A 20,325-nucleotide genomic window follows, 5' to 3' on the forward strand; every position below is an offset into this window, starting at 1 on the left:
AGATCTGTGCATTGGCAAACATGCCGTGTAACTGCGGTACTCCACTGACGGAATGACTTTCGTTGAAATCGGTCGTCGCTGACTCGTGAGCTGCACACTACAACCTCGTTTGTGATGTTGCTTGCTTGTCGTGGATAGACTGAGTCTTGGTTACCGGTTAAATTTTGCTAATTTGGCGTTGGTAATCTTTATTTGGAACTGAGTAACGCCGCAACGTCGCCAGCAGAAACCTCATGGTATATCGATGTTGATGGTTGCGGCTCCATATTAATCGGAGATTTTACTGCGGGTCCAGGCAGCGGGTGGATCTTCCGAGAGCCCTTCAAGATTTATAAAACTCAGATTCCAGGTGGTCAACAAACATTAAGTTCTCCCAATCCTAGTATTCTATGTGATGTACATCTAACATGCCAAAAATGCTGGTGAACGATTTGAACCTGACAAAAATACTTGAAATAGATACCAGGAAGGGGAGGGGGGTAAAAGAAAAGTTATATAACATTTTATTATTCAATAATTTATTAAAATACATAAGTTTGTCCAACTCCCTGTGATACAACACCTCAGACATAGCTCATTGTACTCGGATTGAGTGTGGGCAAAAAGTTACTATTTGAATTTTTGATATCTTTTTTCATTAATGAGAAAGTTGACCCCGAAGTTAGAGTAACTGTTCAGCAGGAATGGCTTTTTAACTCTTCTGTGATTTGTTTTGGCTTGGCTGATTTTGTCACGGTTCATACTTGACAGGCAGGTCGTACCATCACTAATTGGAAAAACAATCCTGACCCACCGCTACCATGGCAACAGCCAAATTCTTGTAATAGCAGTGCCCAAATGATCATGCCTTTTATTTTGGCTACGTTGCGCACTGGTAAGAGATCACCGGCGCCGACATTGTTACCACTGTCAACGGAATCCCAACGCAGCTTTGAACTTTGAATAAAATGTAAATGCTGCCTCCAATCTAGAAAATACTATCGCAAAACGGTTGGAAATAATACATTTAACGGCTGAATACGTCCTAACAATAAAATAAAGTGACTTCTAATGACTGCCATGTTATTTTGCGAACCTCGTATAAGGTGCCCGGTTTTAGTTATAAACAGACGTTAGCTTCACGTTCATGTCCCTTCCATGATAACAGCCGAAAACATATTGCTTGTTTTTTACCGGTTTTCATTGGCAACCGAAGTATTTTTATTTTGTAAACAAATTTTCGTCTGCTATTTTTATTCAGTTTAAATCGTTCAGCAACATTTTTGGCATATTAGGTGTACATCACATGGAATACTACGATTGAGAGAACTTGATGTATGTTGACGGATTTTTATCATAGTACGAAGTACCAGGAAGTTACTCAGTTTCAAATAAAGATTGCCAACGTCAAATGAGCAACATTTGACTGGTAATCAAGATTCATGTAATCCATGGCTAACAAGCAACATCACAAGCGAAGTTGTAGCATGCAGTACTAGTAAGTCATCCCGTCAGTGGAGTACCGCAGTAACACGGCATGTTTGCCATCAGCATTGTATTCAAACGAATCACGTGTGTTAAGCCACTATTTTGGTATTTGCCACTATTTTGGTACCCGCGAAAATTAAAACCAACGTCCTCTTGCTCTTTGTTATTATTTTTCTTCACAAGTCAATAAATCTCATAATTCTGAATAATTCTGGACAGTTTGTGTATAATTTGGAGTAATTTGTTATGTTTAATTTAAGTTTTCTTTACTTGCGCATCTTTTCAGACCGAATTGTCATCTTTTTGACGCAGACACAGTGACGCTAACTTAGGGGGTATTACAATCGGCTGTCCTAACAGCCATATCGCGGAGCTCAATTCAACTGTCGTACTTTTAAAAATCAATTGCATAGCATATCCGTCGCCGATTGAAATGGTGTTAGTGCATCGAAACTGTTCGGCGAAGCTGCTAGGTAAGTATATGACGATTCAATACTAATATTGATATTTACTAGCTAGCTATCGCACTATGACTTGTTTAGTGTGCCTGCTCAGACTGCTGCGGTGTCTCGAGTCGTCCATTTGATTCTATCATCATCATCATCATGTTGTGTTCAATTCCAATTTCGAATGTGCATCGATTTCTCAAAACAGTAATTTATAGACATGTATATAGTACATCTGATCCAGAAAGTGATAGTTTAAACTTCATGTACATGTCCAGCTTGAATTTAAATAATCTATATGCGGACGTTGAGCAGACGGACAACAACTGAGCCACCGAGCGATATGCTATTTTTCCGTTTTGTGTTTCTTCCATTTGAGATGCATTTCTGTAAAATATTCCGTATATGATGACAGAATTCGCTGGTGTTGTCAAGTTGTATCATCCATTCTGGAAATTTTTATATTTTAGCAGCTATTTATTTTCTTGAAATTAAAATGTTTTAATACGCAAGATTTAAGTAATTAATGAGGTATTGATATTACTATTTTAGTAATTTATACCCATAACCTGAATGATATTCTTGTATAAAACATGTCAGTCACTTTCTTATTTTATCATATTTTTTCTCTATAACATGACGAGATAGAACAATTTGTATAATATATTATACTCTTGCGTAAATGACAAAGGTGTGTCAATAGTCAATAAAACAGCTAGCTGCGGTTCCGTAGCTCTTTGGTGCGACCTACAATCGAATTTCGCCCTAACAATTTCATTTGGACGTCTTTTTTTTAATTTTGTAGTTGTACGTCGAACATAGAGCTACGGGATCTATCACAGTTTAATAACAGAAATCTGGCATACATAAATTAAATCGCTTTTGCTTTTGATTACTATGGTGTGATGTACCTTTATTGTGAATTGATTGCTGGATGAATAACATACAAACTTTTGTTTGCAATTTGTGTTTATAAATAAGCAATAATTTGTGATATTTTACAATTACCGCGGAAACCAAGCAAATTACGAGAAAACGGCAGCCATTGACATCCCACACTCCCTAGCACAGAATAAATGTAATCTCGTTTGGCGGTCATGTGATACAGTGGTGGAAGAATAAAACTCATACTTCCCGTTATTCTAATTGTTCCAAAAAAGCAATCACATACAGTATTTATAATTGTATGATTTTTGTTTAATAATAGAAACTAGTTGCATAAACGCAATTTATCTACTGATTTCGGTCACGTGGTACAAAATTATAGGTCTCGCGTAATTTGCTATAAACTCTGGAATACAAAATGGCGTCTTTCGTCTTGTTATTTTTCTGCGACTCTGTGTACAGTAAATAAAGTCAATTAATTATGACCACCGTCATCATTTCACAGCGCAAATAGGTTCTGGTCATTGTTTGGAAGTAAATAAACATAGTGAGTACTTTCGAAGGTCTTAAAATGTGATTTTCGCGACGACCAAATTTGGCATGTGGATTTTAACCGGGCCGGCCAGAGTCAGTCACGTAAATAATGCGGTCGGCAACATAGGGCTATGATTCCACAGCAATAAAACAGCCTTGGCAATACTATAGTCATTTAGAAAAGACATACAATTTGTTATTAATCTCATTATACACTTGTTATTAATCTCACTAATAACAACCATTCATGGTTATTTCAATTTTTGTATTACATTTTAATTTGTTTAGTAAGTTTTACAATACAAAAACCATCTTTATTATTGCTGCATTGTGGATATAAATGTAGCTCCAGAATGTGAGTAACCACTTGGAATTCCTACTGAATTTTGGGACGCCATGAATTCACAGAAATGCTTTCTTAATTTCATTTCCAAATACTTGCTGTGATAGATGAATGTTTAAACAATCATTTATACATGTTCCATAAGTGAATAAATAATATTACTAAAAAAATCCTTTGAAAATCAAAAGTTTACCATTCAATCTATTTGTATCTAACAACGTTGTCCTGACTCACTGCACTAATGATCAATGGGATAATGGCTTCCTATAGAGAAGAAATGTGTTAACTCAATATTGGATTTTGCAAAGAATTGTGGAATTGAAAATTGAACTGAACAATATAACCATAAAATTTTTAAAAATAACTTGCACGTTGCTTGAAAACAGGAGAGGTAAAAAGCTTATTTTAACGGAGGGCTCTATGGAAAAGATGTGAGCCCCCCAAATGCCATCTACAGTTCAATTTTCTATCTCACAACTTTTTGCAAAATGGAGTTAACACAGTTCTTCCCTATACATGTATATAACACATTTCTTCCCTATACATGTACATGTATAACTAAAACTGGATATTATGAATCACTGTCTTAACTATGAAACAAATAATAAGGTATAATTATTCCCTTAGAACCTAACCTGACTCACTGCACTAACAACCAATAAGACATTTGTTACTCATAATTAGGACTAGGTATTATTATTATTTTTAATAATTTTTTTGTGCCAGGCAACAGTTCCGGACATTAAATTTCACTGTTGACTCTCCTGACTTTTTTTATGTGCAAATTGCAAGTGCTGACACATAGTGCATTTTTGCCACAGAAGTCATATTCAAGTTTGGGACTACATGACAGGACTGTGCGGCCATTTTCCTATCAAATGGCAATTTAATGCACTATCCGACCTTAATCAAAGTTCTCCCAAAGTCGCATTCGTTAGTGAATAAATCTTGGCCAGTGGAATTGGGCTTTCCGTGTTCAGCCTTAGTAGGATTTGAACTTGGGTCTACAAATCATGAGTCTGATGCGACAACCACTACGGTATACTACCAGTGACCGATAGGACTAGGTATTATTACCTGGTAATCGAAGACGACCTGACCCGACTCACTGCACTAACTATAAAACTAATAATAAGGTATTATTATTCCCCTAGAACCTAACCTGACTCACTGCACTAACAACAAATTGGACATTTTTACCTACATGTATAACAACAGTGTTCTCTCCACACCTCTAAAGCGTAATGGTACAGTGATGTGACCCTGTGAGATGTTCTTTCAAGGGTGTGGTCCCTCTAAATCCAAATCAAATACTAGAATATTAATAATTTGCCCATTGCACGTAACAGCAACAATGTGACAAAACAAGTCTCACAAATCACAAATACTGCACATGTCCGGAAAATATACTGATTTGGTACACTGCTATTATTTGCAGTTTGTACTTTAATTCAAAAAAAAAAACAAGTGAAATAAGGTCCCATTGAAAATAAAACTGTACATAAATCGAAGCAAAAATTATTCAACTGCAGGCATCGCCAAAGAAAAAAAAATGACTGGCAACACTGTTGTTTGGAGGTGTCAATCTGCCCAACGATTGTGTGTCTCGGCTACGCTGGTGGCTCATGCTTTGCCAAATTTTGCCGAATGGCGAGTTGAGTTTTAAGTTGATTTTCCAAATAATATATTTTATATCCAAAATTGACCATATTTTAGGAAAGTAATGATTATTTGAATGTATAAACCATCTTTATAGTAATGTTCTTGAATGTATAATAAAGAAAAATGAACGACTTTTACCATAATATTTTTTCTGATAGTTAGTCGATTTTTCTAGGATAGTTGACGTCGCCATGTCTACAACAGAGCTGGTATTATGTTACTGTATTTTGCCGATCATGTATTAAAAAACTCTTGAAAATATGATACATCAGGGCAAAATGTAAGATAAAATTGGAAACTTTGGTCTGACCTTTTGCATCACTTCCTGTTGAAACACCAACAAAGTCGTATGTTATCGCATGACTTTGTGGACATTTTTTTTTATCATCCCCAGTTCTTTCTAAGATTGAAACATTAACTCGAGACACACGTTAGATCAAAATAAATACCTGGATTGCCAGTCTGTTTATTAGTGGTTCTAAGATAATCGCCAATGAATCATTTTCAGGAATTTTTTTAAACAAGAAACAGGGGTGCATCGCCCTCATGCCATGGCCATGTGCCCCTTACCCTAGGGGGCAGATTTTCTGGCAACCACAAAATTCTGAATGACAAGGGATCACAAGTGGCTTCAGTCTTCAACTTTGACCTGTCTGACAGAAATTTTGGCCCAAAGGAAGCCAGAGAATGCTCCACACCCTGATAGGGAAAACCCCATCTCCCCTACTTGATGGTGCCGCTGAATTGCAGTGCTCCCTCTTGCAGTTTTTTTAGCTCCGCTGTCGACTTTGTCGAGCGGAGCTTATCATATGAGTGATTGTCCGTCGTCGTCGTCGTCCGTGTCAATGTTTTACTTTTTCGACTTCTTCTTGAAAACTACAAGCCTGAATGCTTTGATACTTGGTGTATATGTACCTTGGGTAGACCTCTCTTAGGTTTGTTCATTTCATGTTGATATCTTCAATTCTCTAATTTTGGTGAATATTTTTGTCATTTTTGGTAAAAGTGATATTTTCGACTTCTTGTTAAAAACCGCAAGTGCAATTGCTTTGATATTACATATATAGGTACTACATGTGGACCTCTCTCAGATTTGTTCATTTTGTAATGATATCTTTAATTCTCTAATTTTGGTGAATATTTTTGTCATTTTTGGTAAAAAGTGATATTTTCGACTTCTTGTTAAAAACCGCAAGTGCAATTGCTTTGATATTACATATATAGGTACTACATGTTGACCTCTCCCAGATTTGTTCATTTTGTAATTATATCTTTAATTCTCTAATTTTGGTGAATATTTTTGTCATTTTTGGTAAAAAGTGATATTTTCGACTTCTTGTTAAAAACCGCAAGTGCAATTGCTTTGATATTACATATATAGGTACTACATGTGAACCTCTCTCAGAATTGTTCATTTTGTAATGATATCTTTCTCTAATTTTGGTGAATATTTTTATCATTTTTGGTAAAAAGTGATATTTTCGACTTCTTGTTAAAAACCGCAAGTCCAATTGCTTTGATACTACATATATAGGTACTACATGTAGACCTCTCTCAGATTTGTTCATTTTGTGATGATATCTTCAATTCTCTAATTTTGGTGAATATTTTTGTAATTTTTGGTAAAAAGTGATATTTTCGACTTCTTGTTAAAAACCAATAGTTCAATTGCTTTGATATTACATATTTAGATACTACATGTAGACCTTTCTCAGATTTGTTCATTTCGTGATGATATCTTGGATTCTATAATTTTGGTGAATATTTTTGTCATATTTGGTAAAAAGTGATATTTTCGACTTCTTGTTAAAAACCAAAAGTTCAATTGCTTTGATATTACATATATAGATACTACATGTAGACCTTTCTCAGATTTGTTCATTTTGTGATGATATCTTCAATTCTCTAATTTTGGTGAATATTTTAGTCATTTTTCGTAGAAAGTGATATTTTCGACTTCTTGTTAAAAACTGTAAGTCCGATTGCTTTGATACTATACATATTGTTCATTTTCTGATGATGTCTTCAGTTCTTTAATTGAAATGTGCATTTCTAACAGCGGAGCTATCTCAGCCGATAGGCTGCTTGTTCAAGAAAAAAACCTGATTTTAATTAACAAAACATTCTAAATTTGTTCAATGCAAGAATGTTACGGTTTAGCGGACAAAGTTAGGGTAATCATAGCATTACACATAAGGTATAGATCAATGAAAAATCGTTGACTTTAGTTTGAAATTTTGTCGTTATTGATTTATTATTTTCATCCTATTTTGATAACTCGCAATCTCACAACAAAAAAATGTTTGCCCTAATGTCTCATGAACAGACAGTGACATGGGCACTAAAACTGACTGTACTTGTTGACACGAAAAAATGATATAAACAGTTATCTCCATGGATAACAATATATTTACTGACTGGCTATAACATATTAACTATTTCTATTGCTTTTTAGCTCCGCTGTCGACAAAGTCGACACAGCTAGGCATTAGTGGAATGGTGCATAGCAGACTGTCAAAACCTCAAATTCTCTAATTTTGGTGAATATTTTTGTCATTTTTGGTAAAAAGTGATATTTTTGACTTCTTGTTAAAAACCGCTATTCCGATTGCTTTGATATTACATATATAGGTACTATATGTGGATCTCTCTCAGATTTGTTCATTTCATAATGATATCTTAAATTCTCTAATTTTGGTGAATATTTTTGGTAAAAAGTGATATTTTTGACTTCTTGTTAAAAACCGCAAGTCCAATTGCTTTGATATTACATATATAGGTACTACACCTGGACCTCTCTCAGATTTGTTCATTTTGTGATGATATCTTTAATTCTCTAGTTTTGATGAATATTTTTGTAGTTTTTGGTAAAAAGTGATATTTTCGACTTCTTGTTGAAAACAGCAAGTCTGATTGCTTTGCTATTATATATATATAAGTACTACATATGGACCTCTCTCAGATTTGTTCATTTTGTGATGATATCTTTAATTTTCTGATTTTAGTCAATATTTTTGTAATTTTTGATAAAAGGTGATATTTTCGACTTCTTGTTAAAAACCGCAAGTCTGATTGCTTTGATACTATACATATATGTACCTCAGGTAAACCTCCCTCAGATTTGTTCATTTCATGATGATATCTTCAATTATCTAATTTTGATGAATATTTTTGTCATTTTTAGTAAAAAGTGATATTTTTGAATTCTTGTTGAAACAGCAAGTCCGATTGCTATACATACCATACATATTGTTCATTTTCTTATATGATATCCTCTGTTCTTTAATTGAAATGTGCCTTGCTAACAGCGGAGCTATCTCAGCCGATAGGCTGCTTGTTTTGCTGTTCTATTTCAAACTTTATTTGACTTGATAAATACATAAAAGACAATGGAGTAAAATGATATAAAATATCAGACTCTCTCGTCTTTAATTAATTGTAGATAGATTGTTAACTAATTTTATACTAACACAGTTATTGTATCACAATATTCAATGGGAAAATTATGCAAATTAGATACAGTGTTTGACTTAGGGTCTGGGGAGAACACTGAACTTGGACTGGATTTTTTTTAATCCTGAGGCCCTGACCTGAATCACTGCACTAACAAGCAATGAGACATTTGTTATTACCAAACGCTTCAGCGTGGTATTAAGAGTTTGTTTTCAGGGGTTGGTGATACCAAGGTGGGAAATGGATGCACATATGGGGTTAATTCCTTGAATTGCAATATAGAGGGTTCAGGCCGAAATACAATATATAGTGTTTTCATGTTTCGTCTGTGGTATTCTGCTGCTGTAAGTAATGCACGATTTCTTCCGAAATTCAGTATGTTGTGTGCATTCCAGGGTTATTCGTTTTTTGCTGAAAACACCCCTATTTTTTTAATGGCAGAGTCGAATAGTTTCACTCCCACTGGGAAATCTGCATTGTTGCTTAAATGAGAGCTAATTAAACAAATTTTCCAGACCGGCGAAAGAGTGTGCAACAGCCAATTTAACAGCCTGTCACATGATTTTACTTTGAATGTCAACATGAAAAGAGGCTAGTCCATTTTACGCAGGAGTAATTGGGAGTAGAATATGTGAGGGATAGTATCAACAGAGATGTGTATAGTGAAAAGTAATATCTAGCCTTCTTTTGCATCTCTGAGAATTTCTGTTTATTTAGTATATTGGTTTGAAAATGTTGAACTTGCATGATTTGCAATGTGTTTTTTTACTGAAACTCTCCTATTGATCGAATCCCGGGTTTGAACGAGAACGGCACACCACGTGATTCGTTTGAATACAATGCTGAAGGCAAACATGCCGTGCTACTGTGATACTTTACTGACGGAATGACTTACTGGTACTGCATGCTACAACTTCGCTTGTGATGTTGCTTGTTAGCCATGGATTAAATGAATCTTGATTACCAGTTAAAATGTTGCTCATTTGGGTAACGCCGCAACGTCGCCAGCAGAAACCTCCTGGACTTCGTACTATGATAAAACTCAGTCAACTTACATCAAATTCTCTCAATCGTAGTATTCCATGTGATGTACACCTAATATGCCAAAAATGTTGCTGAACAATTTGAACTTGATAAAAATAGCAGACGGAAATTTGTTTACAAAATAAAAATACTTTGGTTGCCAATGGAAACAAGCCGGTAAAAAACAAGCAATATGTTTCGGCTGTTACCATGGTAGGACATGAACGTGAAGCTAACGTCGGTGTATAACTAAAACCGGGCACCTTATACGAGGTTCGCAAAATAACATTCAGTCTTTAGAAGTCACTTTATTTTATTGCTAGGACGTATTCAGCCGTTAGATGTATCACTAGTATTTCCTACCGTTTTGCGATAGTATTTTCTAGATTGGAGGCAGCATTTACATTTTATTCAAAGTTCAAAGTTGCGTTGGGATTACGTTGACAGTGTAACAATGTCGGCCCCGGTGATCTCTTACCAGTGGGCGACGTAGCCAGAATAAAAGGCATGATCATTTGGACACTGCTATTACAAGACTGGTAGGAGGTAATAAATTTGGAGCGAAAGTATTCAAAAAGCAGATTTTGGCTGTTGCCATGGTAGCAGTGGGTCAGGATTGTTTTTCCAATTAGTGATGGTACGACCTGCCTGTAAAGTATGAACAAAATTAGCCAAGCCAAAAAAAATCACAGAAGAGTTAAAAAGCCATTCCTGGCGAACAGTTACTCTAACTTTGGGGTCAACTTTGTCATCAATGAAAAAAAAATATCAAAAATTCAAACTTTGTGCCGACACTCAAGTCGAGTACAATGAGCTATGTCTGAGGTGTTGTATCACAGGGAGTTGGACAAACTTATATATTTTAATAAATTAAAATTATTGAATAATAAAATGTTATATAACTTTTCTTTTACCCCCTCCCCTTCCTGGTATCTATTTCAAGTGATCACTATTTTTATTTTGTAAACACATTTCCGTCTGCTATTTTTGTCAGGTTCAAATCGTTCACCATCATTTTGGCATGTTAGATGTACATCGCATAGAATACTAGGATTGGGAGAACTTAATGTATGTTTACCACCTGGAAACTGAGTTTTATAAATCTTGAAGGGCTCTCGGAAGATTAACCCGCAGCCTGGACCCGCAGTAAAATCAGCGATCACTATGGAGCCGCAACCATCAACATCGAGATACCAGGAGGTTTCTGCTGGCGACGTTGTTGTGTTACTCAGTTCCAAATAAAGATTACCACCGCCAAATGAGCAACATTTAATCGGTAAAACAAGACTCAGTCTTACGACGACCAGCAAGCAACATCACAAACGAAGTTGTAGTGTGTAGCTCACGAGTCAGCCACGACCGATGTCAACGAAGGTCATTCAGTCAGTGGAGTACCGCACTTGCACGGCATGTTTGCCAATGCACAGATCTGTGGAGGAACTTCTAACTTCAACATAAACCGTGTATCGTAGTCGCCCAGTTTAAGTTCTGGTTCTGTCGTGGTCCCAACTAAAGGGCGGCAGTCGTGCCGCGTTCTGTTCGATATGGGACTCATAGCAACGTATACAACGCGTGTAAAATACATTGTTTATTTACATAAAATTCGAACACACGCTGCGCTACGACCACCGCGCTTAAACACCCACGAGTTATTTATTCGGACAATGACTCAAATTAGGCGTCTGATTATTTTATTTTCACACGTACAGTGACACGCGTTCTACACTGACACGCGTTGCTAGGGCGTAACACTGTCTTGTATCATATTAATAATAATAACAGAACCCCACACCCTCCCCGTGGCTTCGCTCGTGAAAGTACGGCAGCAGGATACACCGCATCACTCGTGAAAATAACTTCCATACGCAATGAAAGCCACGGGGAGGGTATCTGTCATAATACTTCATTATCACTGAAAATATTTTTCCCCTGAAATAAATTCCAGTGAATATGCCATTTCCCTCATACTCTATTGAGACACAGCGCAGTGAAAATTGGATTCACATGTAATGCTTGAAAACATGTCAGCAAAAATAAATTAAGTGAAATTCTACGTGACTTCATAATAGTTGGAAATGAACACATTACACCCGACCCTACCACTCCATATACATGTACAATGTAAACTACACCCCAAAACATCCTTTCACCCACAGTTACTACCGTGTTTCACCAGTGTATTCTATTTGACGTCAGGAGAAATTGAAATAAACAAATTAATTATAATTTCAGCCTATAGTTGACCACTGATTAAATAAACTACCTCGTCTTTATGTCAACTTGCAGTTATTCGTTGCCTACATCAGTGACTTCAAAATATATGTTTCAATCCCAGGAATTTCACTCGCTGTTAATTGTATGGGAGTGCCAGTCTTTAATGAATTTCTATTGTCATGTCAATTTCTTGCGATTACTCGAAACATTAAGCTGTAACCACATACCGCCTAGGTGCTGTAATTAAATCCTGGTGTAAGCACCATATGAACTATGAACAATGCATGTGAAGCCAGCTGTGGGGTATATTCAATCCTATAAATTTCTCATTGTTTGGTAACTATTTGCTGCAAATGCAACAAAAATCGATATAAAAAATATTACCCACACAGTATTCTACAGGTTACTTGTCTATAACTAGAACTGGGTTTTACATGTATTAATCCTGAGACCATGGCCATAATCATTGCACTGATGACCAATGGGACACATAACTAGAACTGGGTAAATTAGTTTCAGAGGACCTGACTTGACTCAGTGCACTAACTACCAATGGGTCATTTGTTATCTATAACCAGGACTGGGTATTATTATTCCCAGAGAACCTGACCTAAGTCACTGCACTAACTAGCAATGAAACTTTTGTTACTTATAACTAATACTGGGTATTATTAATCCCAGAGGACCTGACCTAACACACTGTACTAACTAGCAATGGAACTTTTGTTACCTATATCTAGGACTGGGCATTATTATACCCAGGGAATCTGACCTAACTCACTGCATTAACTAGCATTGGGACTTTTGTTACCTATATCTAGGATCAGGCATTATTATACACAGGGAACCTGACCTAACTCACTGCACTAACTAGCAATGGGACTTTTGTTACCTATATCTAGGACTAGGCATTATTATACCCAGGGAACCTGACCTAACTCACTGCATTAACTAGCAATGGGACTTTTGTTACCTATATCTAGGACTAGGCATTATTATACCCAGGGAACCTGACCTAACTCACTGCACTAACTAGCAATGGGACCTTTGTTACCTATATCTAGGACTGGACATTATTATACCCAGGGAACCTAACCTGACTCACTGCACTAACTTCATGTACAAATCAGACTTTTGTTACTTATACTAATACTGGGTATTATTAATCCCTGGGGCTCTGTTCTGGCATTTGTTAATGAGGACTGGGTTTTATTAATCCCAGAGAACCTGACCTAACTCACTGCACTAATGACCAATGAGTCATTTGTTGCCTATAATTAGGACTGAGTACTACCGGTATTAATATTAATTCCCTGACCTGACTCACTACACTAACTACTAATGGAAGACTTGTTACCGATAACCCTTAGGCCCTGTACTGGGATAAATTAGCATAACATACAAGCTTTGTATTTTGATAGATATTTTAACAATTTTTTTTTTATTATTGTAGGAAACTTGGAAATACTATACAGAGAAATGAAAGAATATGGTATCAATGGCTTCAGTACCTGTAACAATGATTTATGACTTTTTAGTAATTGTATTTGTATACCACTTTTTCAGTTTTCTGATTATTTCATGACTGTATGGTGTATTTTGTTATAACATGATGATAATAACAAAAATATTATAAAACTGTATTACAAAGGTACCATACAGTATAACAACAAGAATTAAAGTGTGATTATAAATTTATACTTAATTTAGAAATAACGTTTCTCTTCTGGACCCTTGTCAGTGTTGGTCACTTTGTAGTAAAGCATGTGATCATGTCAGCATTATGCATATTGTCAACAATTATAATATTTGAACTCTCAATATTTTCCAAATGAGTGAGATGATAAGTAAGATGGTGCATTGTTTATTTTCAAGCATGCTATATATTAAATTGCTCAGTAAAATTCTATAATATTTGAAATTGCAGTGTTAGATTCTTTAATTGAGCAAATAATATATTTTGTACACCTATGAGACAAAAATATATTATTTCTGCTTCTTGCAATACCACATTGTGTTGTGTTTATATTCTACAAAATGTTTGCTTTAAAAATTTAAACTTGATTGAAGCATAAAGCTTTGATCTCTATGATTTATGTCTAATAATTTAAAAACAACTGTTCATGTGTAGCACAAATTAGGGGCTTACAGTTTGACCTAGGTTCATGGTGTACACTAATTGTGGTTGGCATGGTCACACTAATTTCCCAGCAGTGTAAAGGCAGATCACAACAAACTTGATATGAGCATCATACATAGTGGGTTGTTATGTCACATTGTTTTGTTCAAAAATGGGAACTGATTGGGATTGATCTTTGTGTGTGTGTACAAGCGTACATCTCCAGCTGCATCGTTAACATGCCAGGACTGCTAACATTCTAACTGTACACATGCATCAAACATCTTGTGATATACCGGTATATATCAATATGTATATACCGATATATACATTGTCCTGAAACCAGATCTTGGTCGTGTGTATGGGATTCTTTCAAATTTGGTTTAAACATGGGATCATCCAATATGACAATAAAATTGATCATGTGTGGGGTCCAGTGCCCTTTAGTTTAGTTCTATATTTTCTGATGAGTCAAGTCTACTCAAAAAATGTAGCCCAAATAGAAAAATTCTTGGGATAGATAAGTATATGAGGTGACTGAGATGGTACAATAACCTCAGTGTAGATCCACTGTTATACCACTGCCACCTGCTGTTGATTCATTCGTCGAGCAGAGGGCAGGGATATTAGGTAGGGTTGCAAATTCCACACCACGCCAAAGCACCATTTGATTACAAGTGGGAATTTCAGTACTGTATTTCTGGTGACAAACCAGATTGTAAAGGGGACTCTGTATCATATGATCCAGTACTGTTGGTGGGCCCAGATGAACCATTCTTTTGCAAGGAAGAATGTCTAACCTTGGGCACCATGTTAAATAAATTTTAATTTCCACATAAGTTGCATTTTTCTGATTTACCAAGTGCTTGCTGCAGTCTCTGGCTTTAAGCTGGCACTCAATGGACAATACAAGAATTTGCTGATCGTAACGTGTCCCTTTTTTTACATGGCTAACATCACCCAGAATGTTGTATTTATGGTAAAAGGATATTCACTGAACAGGGGCATGCACAACTATTTTGATTCAATGGGACCAAATATAAGGAATTAGTTTAGCCCAGTTCTGCCTAGGTAGTTTGCCATTTTGAGGGCCTCAACAGAGGCAGCAGTCAAACATTTTGCCAGAACCAATGATGCTAGGCATAGATGCACCAATATAATATGTGTTCTAAATACATGTATGATAAACTGAAGACAGATACACACGAACAATAATCTCATTCATAGGGTCAGAATGCCCAATAATGACAGTCTGGTCGAGGGGAATACAGGAACAAACATATCAACCAAGGAAATGATCGTTGAGGTGGATGTGGTTGGGGTCAGGTGTTTTCAGTGGTATGAATTAAAGGATTCATTTCCCAACCCTTATTTCCTGTGAGGTTAAATTGTTCGGTTACCGTAGCAAACTACCACAATGACCCTGTAGGACCTTTCAGAAGTCAAGCACAGCTACAAGATCAAGTTGGCCAAAAAGCTTCAGTTGACTCCATCACCAGTGTCAATGGCTCTGCCACGAGTAATGGTAGGCATGATTTTCCAGGAAGTGAGAGAATTATTGGCAAATGGCAGCAGTGCAGTGCCTGTTATTCCCCCATATTTTTGGTGAACAATAAAGAACAATATAGACCCAAGCCAACTGAATCAGTATATTCTCTCAGAGCATTTTTTGTGATGGTGACCCCAGCAGAGGTACACTGCTGTGTACATCAGGGGATTTCCTGATATCACTCAAACATTTGATTCAAGATATTAGTTCAATGTTTGCCCATTGTAGCCTCACAGTTTTTTTTTCCCAAAATTAATGGCAGTGCCAGTTTTGTGGCTGCACAGCAGGCCAACAATGTGAATCCATTTTATCAATATCTGGTTGATACAAGAGCAGTAATTTTAGCACACATCCTTCAAACAATCATATCCCACATTTAGTATTTCCGGGAATGTATTCTTGGGAGTGTTTCAGGTTGAGAGACCCGGCAGCCACACTTTTTGCATGCACGCACAGCTCAGACAATTATTGAGCTTTTTGGAAATGGCTTCATCTATGAGAGGCCTTGTGCCTCAAACAGCTCTCAAAGGTATGCTCGTCCAGGTCCACACACTCCAGTTGTGTGGATCGCCACATGAGAAATATCATGGACCCCACAAAGCTTGACTGCCATCAAGTGGATGGACTTAACCAACATAAGACGGAGATAACAGATTGCTCCATCAACTGCGGCTATAACACTGGTCATGGACGCCTTGAAAATAGAATGGGGAGTGGCTCCCTTGCAAAGCACAGCTCCACATAAACATACCTAATATGTTGGGGGGCATTATATTGCTTTCTAGATGAAGTATAGAATAAAACAGTTCCCATCCATTGCGACAACACAACTTTATTAGCATATATTACAAAACATGGGTGGACAAATCCCACAAACTAGCCAGCTAGTGGAGGAGATAAAGAGTGGGAAATAGAGCTGAAGCCCACCTGACAGGGATTAGAAACAGTGTGGCCAACACAACACGCAATGCCGTGTTTCACATTCCAATCTCGTTTTTCAGTTTATATGTTCATATATGTGCCTGTAATTTTGAATAGATAATTATCTAGCTGCGCCCCTTTCCCCATTTTGGGATTTACTTGAGGGTCACTAATGGGCTTGAACTCCCGCAGTTCAGCCACCACCAGGGTATACTTTGTACCCATTGAACATACATACAATACATTGGTTTTGGCAAGGTAGGTATGGCTTCACTATGCAAAATTTCGAATAATTCCCCGGGAATCTGATAATGCAAAGATCAGTACATTAACAAAGGGAATTAACAATTGTTAGGGGTCATGTGACAACAAAAGAATGCACACTCCTATGTTGGAACCTTTCGTATATTGAAAGAGAATAATACATGCCACTATTTTCGTACCAATCGTATATTAAATAATAGCAGATCCCGACAACAGAATAATACATGCCACTATTTTTGTACCAATCATATATCGAATAATAACAGATACCGACAACAGAATAATACGTGCCACTATTTTTGTACCATTCCTATATCGAATAATAACAGATCCCGACAACAGAATAATACGTGCCACTATTTTTGTACCATTCCTATATCGAATAATAACAGATCCCGACAACAGAATAATACATGCCACTATTTTTGTACCATTCCTATATCGAATAATAACAGATCCCGACAACAGAATATTACATGCCACTATTTTTGTACCAATCCTATATCGAATAATAACAGATCCCGACAACAGAATATTACATGCCACTATTTTTGTACCATTCCTATATCGAATAATAACAGATCCCGACAACAGAATAATACATGCCACTATTTTTGTACCATTCCTATATCGAATAATAACAGTTCACGACAACAGAATAATACATGCCACTATTTTTGTACCATTCCTATATCGAATAATAACAGATCCCGACAACAGAATATTACATGCCACTATTTTTGTACCAATCCTATATCGAATAATAACAGATCCCGACAACAGAATATTACATGCCACTATTTTTGTACCATTCCTATATCGAATAATAACAGATCCCGACAACAGAATAATACATGCCACTATTTTTGTACCATTCCTATATCGAATAATAACAGTTCACGGCAACAGAATAATACATGCCACTATTTTTGTACCATTCCTATATCGAATAATAACAGATCCCGACAACAGAATACTACATGCCACTATTTTTGTACCATTCCTATATCGAATAATAACAGATCCCGACAACAGAATACTACATGCCACTATTTTTGTACCATTCCTATATCGAATAATAACAGATCCCGACAACAGAATATTACATGCCACTATTTTTGTACCAATCCTATATCGAATAATAACAGATCCCGACAACAGAATAATACATGCCACTATTTTTGTACCATTCCTATATCGAATAATAACAGATCCCGACAACAGAATAATACATGCCACTATTTTTGTGCCATTCCTATATCGAATAATAACAATTCACGACAACAGAATAATACATGCCACTATTTTTGTACCATTCCTATATCGAATAATAACAGATCCCGACAACAGAATAATACATGCCACTATTTTTGTACCATTCCTATATCGAATAATAACAGATCCCGAAAACAGAATATTACATGCCACTATTTTTGTACCAATCCTATATCGAATAATAACAGATCCCGACAACAGAATATTACATGCCACTATTTTTGTACCATTCCTATATCGAATAATAACAGATCCCGACAACAGAATAATACATGCCACTATTTTTGTACCATTCCTATATCGAATAATAACAGTTCACGACAACAGAATAATACATGCCACTATTTTTGTACCATTCCTATATCGAATAATAACAGATCCCAACAACAGAATAATACATGCCACTATTTTGGTACCATCCCTATAGTGAAGTGTAGCAGTTCCCGACAACTAAATTATATGTGCTACTATTTTGGTACCATCCCTATAGTGAAGTATAGCAGTTCCCGACAACTAAATTATACGTGCCACTATTTTGGTACCATCCCTATAGTGAAGTATAACAGTTCCTGACAACTAAATTATATATTGCTACTATTTTGGTACCATCCCTATAGTAAAGTATAGCAGTTCCCGCCAACTAAATTATATGTGCCACTATTTTGGTACCATCCCTATAGTGAAGTATAGCAGTTCCCGACAACTAAATTATATGTGCTACTATTTTGGTACCATCCCTATAGTGAAGTATAGCAGTTCCCACCAACTATATTATATGTGCTACTATGTTGGTATCATCCCTATAGTGAAGTATAGCAGTTCCCGACAACTAAATTATACGTGCCACTATTTTTGTATCATCCCTATAGTGAAGTATAGCAGTTCCTGACAACTAAATTATATATTGCTACTATTTTGGTACCATCCCTATAGTAAAGTATAGCAGTTCCCGCCAACTAAATTATATGTGCCACTATTTTGGTACCATCCCTATAGTGAAGTATAGCAGTTCCCGACAACTAAATTATATGTGCTACTATTTTGGTACCATCCCTATAGTAAAGTATAGCAGTTCCCGACAACTAAATTAAATGTGCTACTATTTTGGTACCATCCCTATAGTGAAGTATAGCAGTTCCCGACAACTAAATTATATGTGCTACTATTTTGGTACCATCCCTATAGTAAAGTATAGCAGTTCCCGACAACTAAATTAAATGTGCTACTATTTTGGTACCATCCCTATAGTAAAGTATAGCAGTTCCCGACAACTAAATTATATGTGCTACTATTTTGGTACCATCCCTATAGTGAAGTGTAGCAGTTCCCGCCAACTAAATTATATGTGCTACTATTTTGGTACAATTTCTGTAGGGAAGTATAACAGTTCCTGACATCTAAATTATATGTGCTACTATTTTGGTACCATCCCTATAGTAAAGTATAGCAGTTCCCGACAACTAAATTATACGTGCCACTATGTTGGTACCATCCCTACAGTGAAGTATAGCAGTTCCCGCCAACTATATTATATGTGCTACTATTTTGGTACCATTCCTATAGTGAAGTATAGCAGTTCCCGACAACTAAATTATATGTGCCAATATTTTGGTACCATCCCTATAGGGAAGTATAGCAGTTCCCGACAACTAAATTATATGTGCTACTATTTTGGTACCATCCCTATAGTGAAGCATAGCATTTCCCGACAACTAAATTATATGTGCTACTCTTTTGGTACCATCCCTATAGTGAAGTATAGCAGTTCCCGCTAACTATATTATATGTGATACTATTTTGGTACCATTCCTATAGTGAAGTATAGCAGTTCCCGACAACTAAATTATACGTGCCACTATTTTGGTACCATCCCTATAGTGAAGTATAGCAGTTCCCGACAACTAAATTATACGTGCCACTATTTTGGTACCATCCCTATAGTGAAGTATAGCAGTTCCCGCCAACTATATTATATGTGCTACTATTTTGGTACCATTCCTATTGTGAAGTATAGCAGTTCCCGACAACTAAATTATATGTGCCACTATTTTGGTACCATCCCTATAGGGAAGTATAGCAGTTCCCGACAATAAAATTATATGTGCTACTATTTTGGTACCATCCCTATAGTGAAGTATAGCAGTTCCCGACAACTAAATTATATGTGCTA

The 20,325-nt window shown here is 36.3% G+C and overlaps 1 long non-coding RNA gene across 1 annotated transcript; it reads left to right on the top strand.

Moving 5' to 3' along the window:
• Positions 1–1,787: 1,787 nt before the first annotated feature.
• Positions 1,788–14,037, top strand: LOC146739528 (uncharacterized). Its single transcript, XR_014930219.1, has 2 exons — positions 1,788–1,940; positions 13,481–14,037. It is a non-coding gene; the product is annotated as an uncharacterized LOC146739528 (long non-coding RNA).
• The last annotated feature ends 6,288 nt before the right edge of the window (positions 14,038–20,325 follow it).

The sequence above is a fragment of the Saccoglossus kowalevskii genome, chromosome 8 (assembly GCF_978046115.1).
Source record: "Saccoglossus kowalevskii chromosome 8, keSacKowa6.1, whole genome shotgun sequence".
NCBI lineage: Eukaryota > Metazoa > Hemichordata > Enteropneusta > Harrimaniidae > Saccoglossus > Saccoglossus kowalevskii.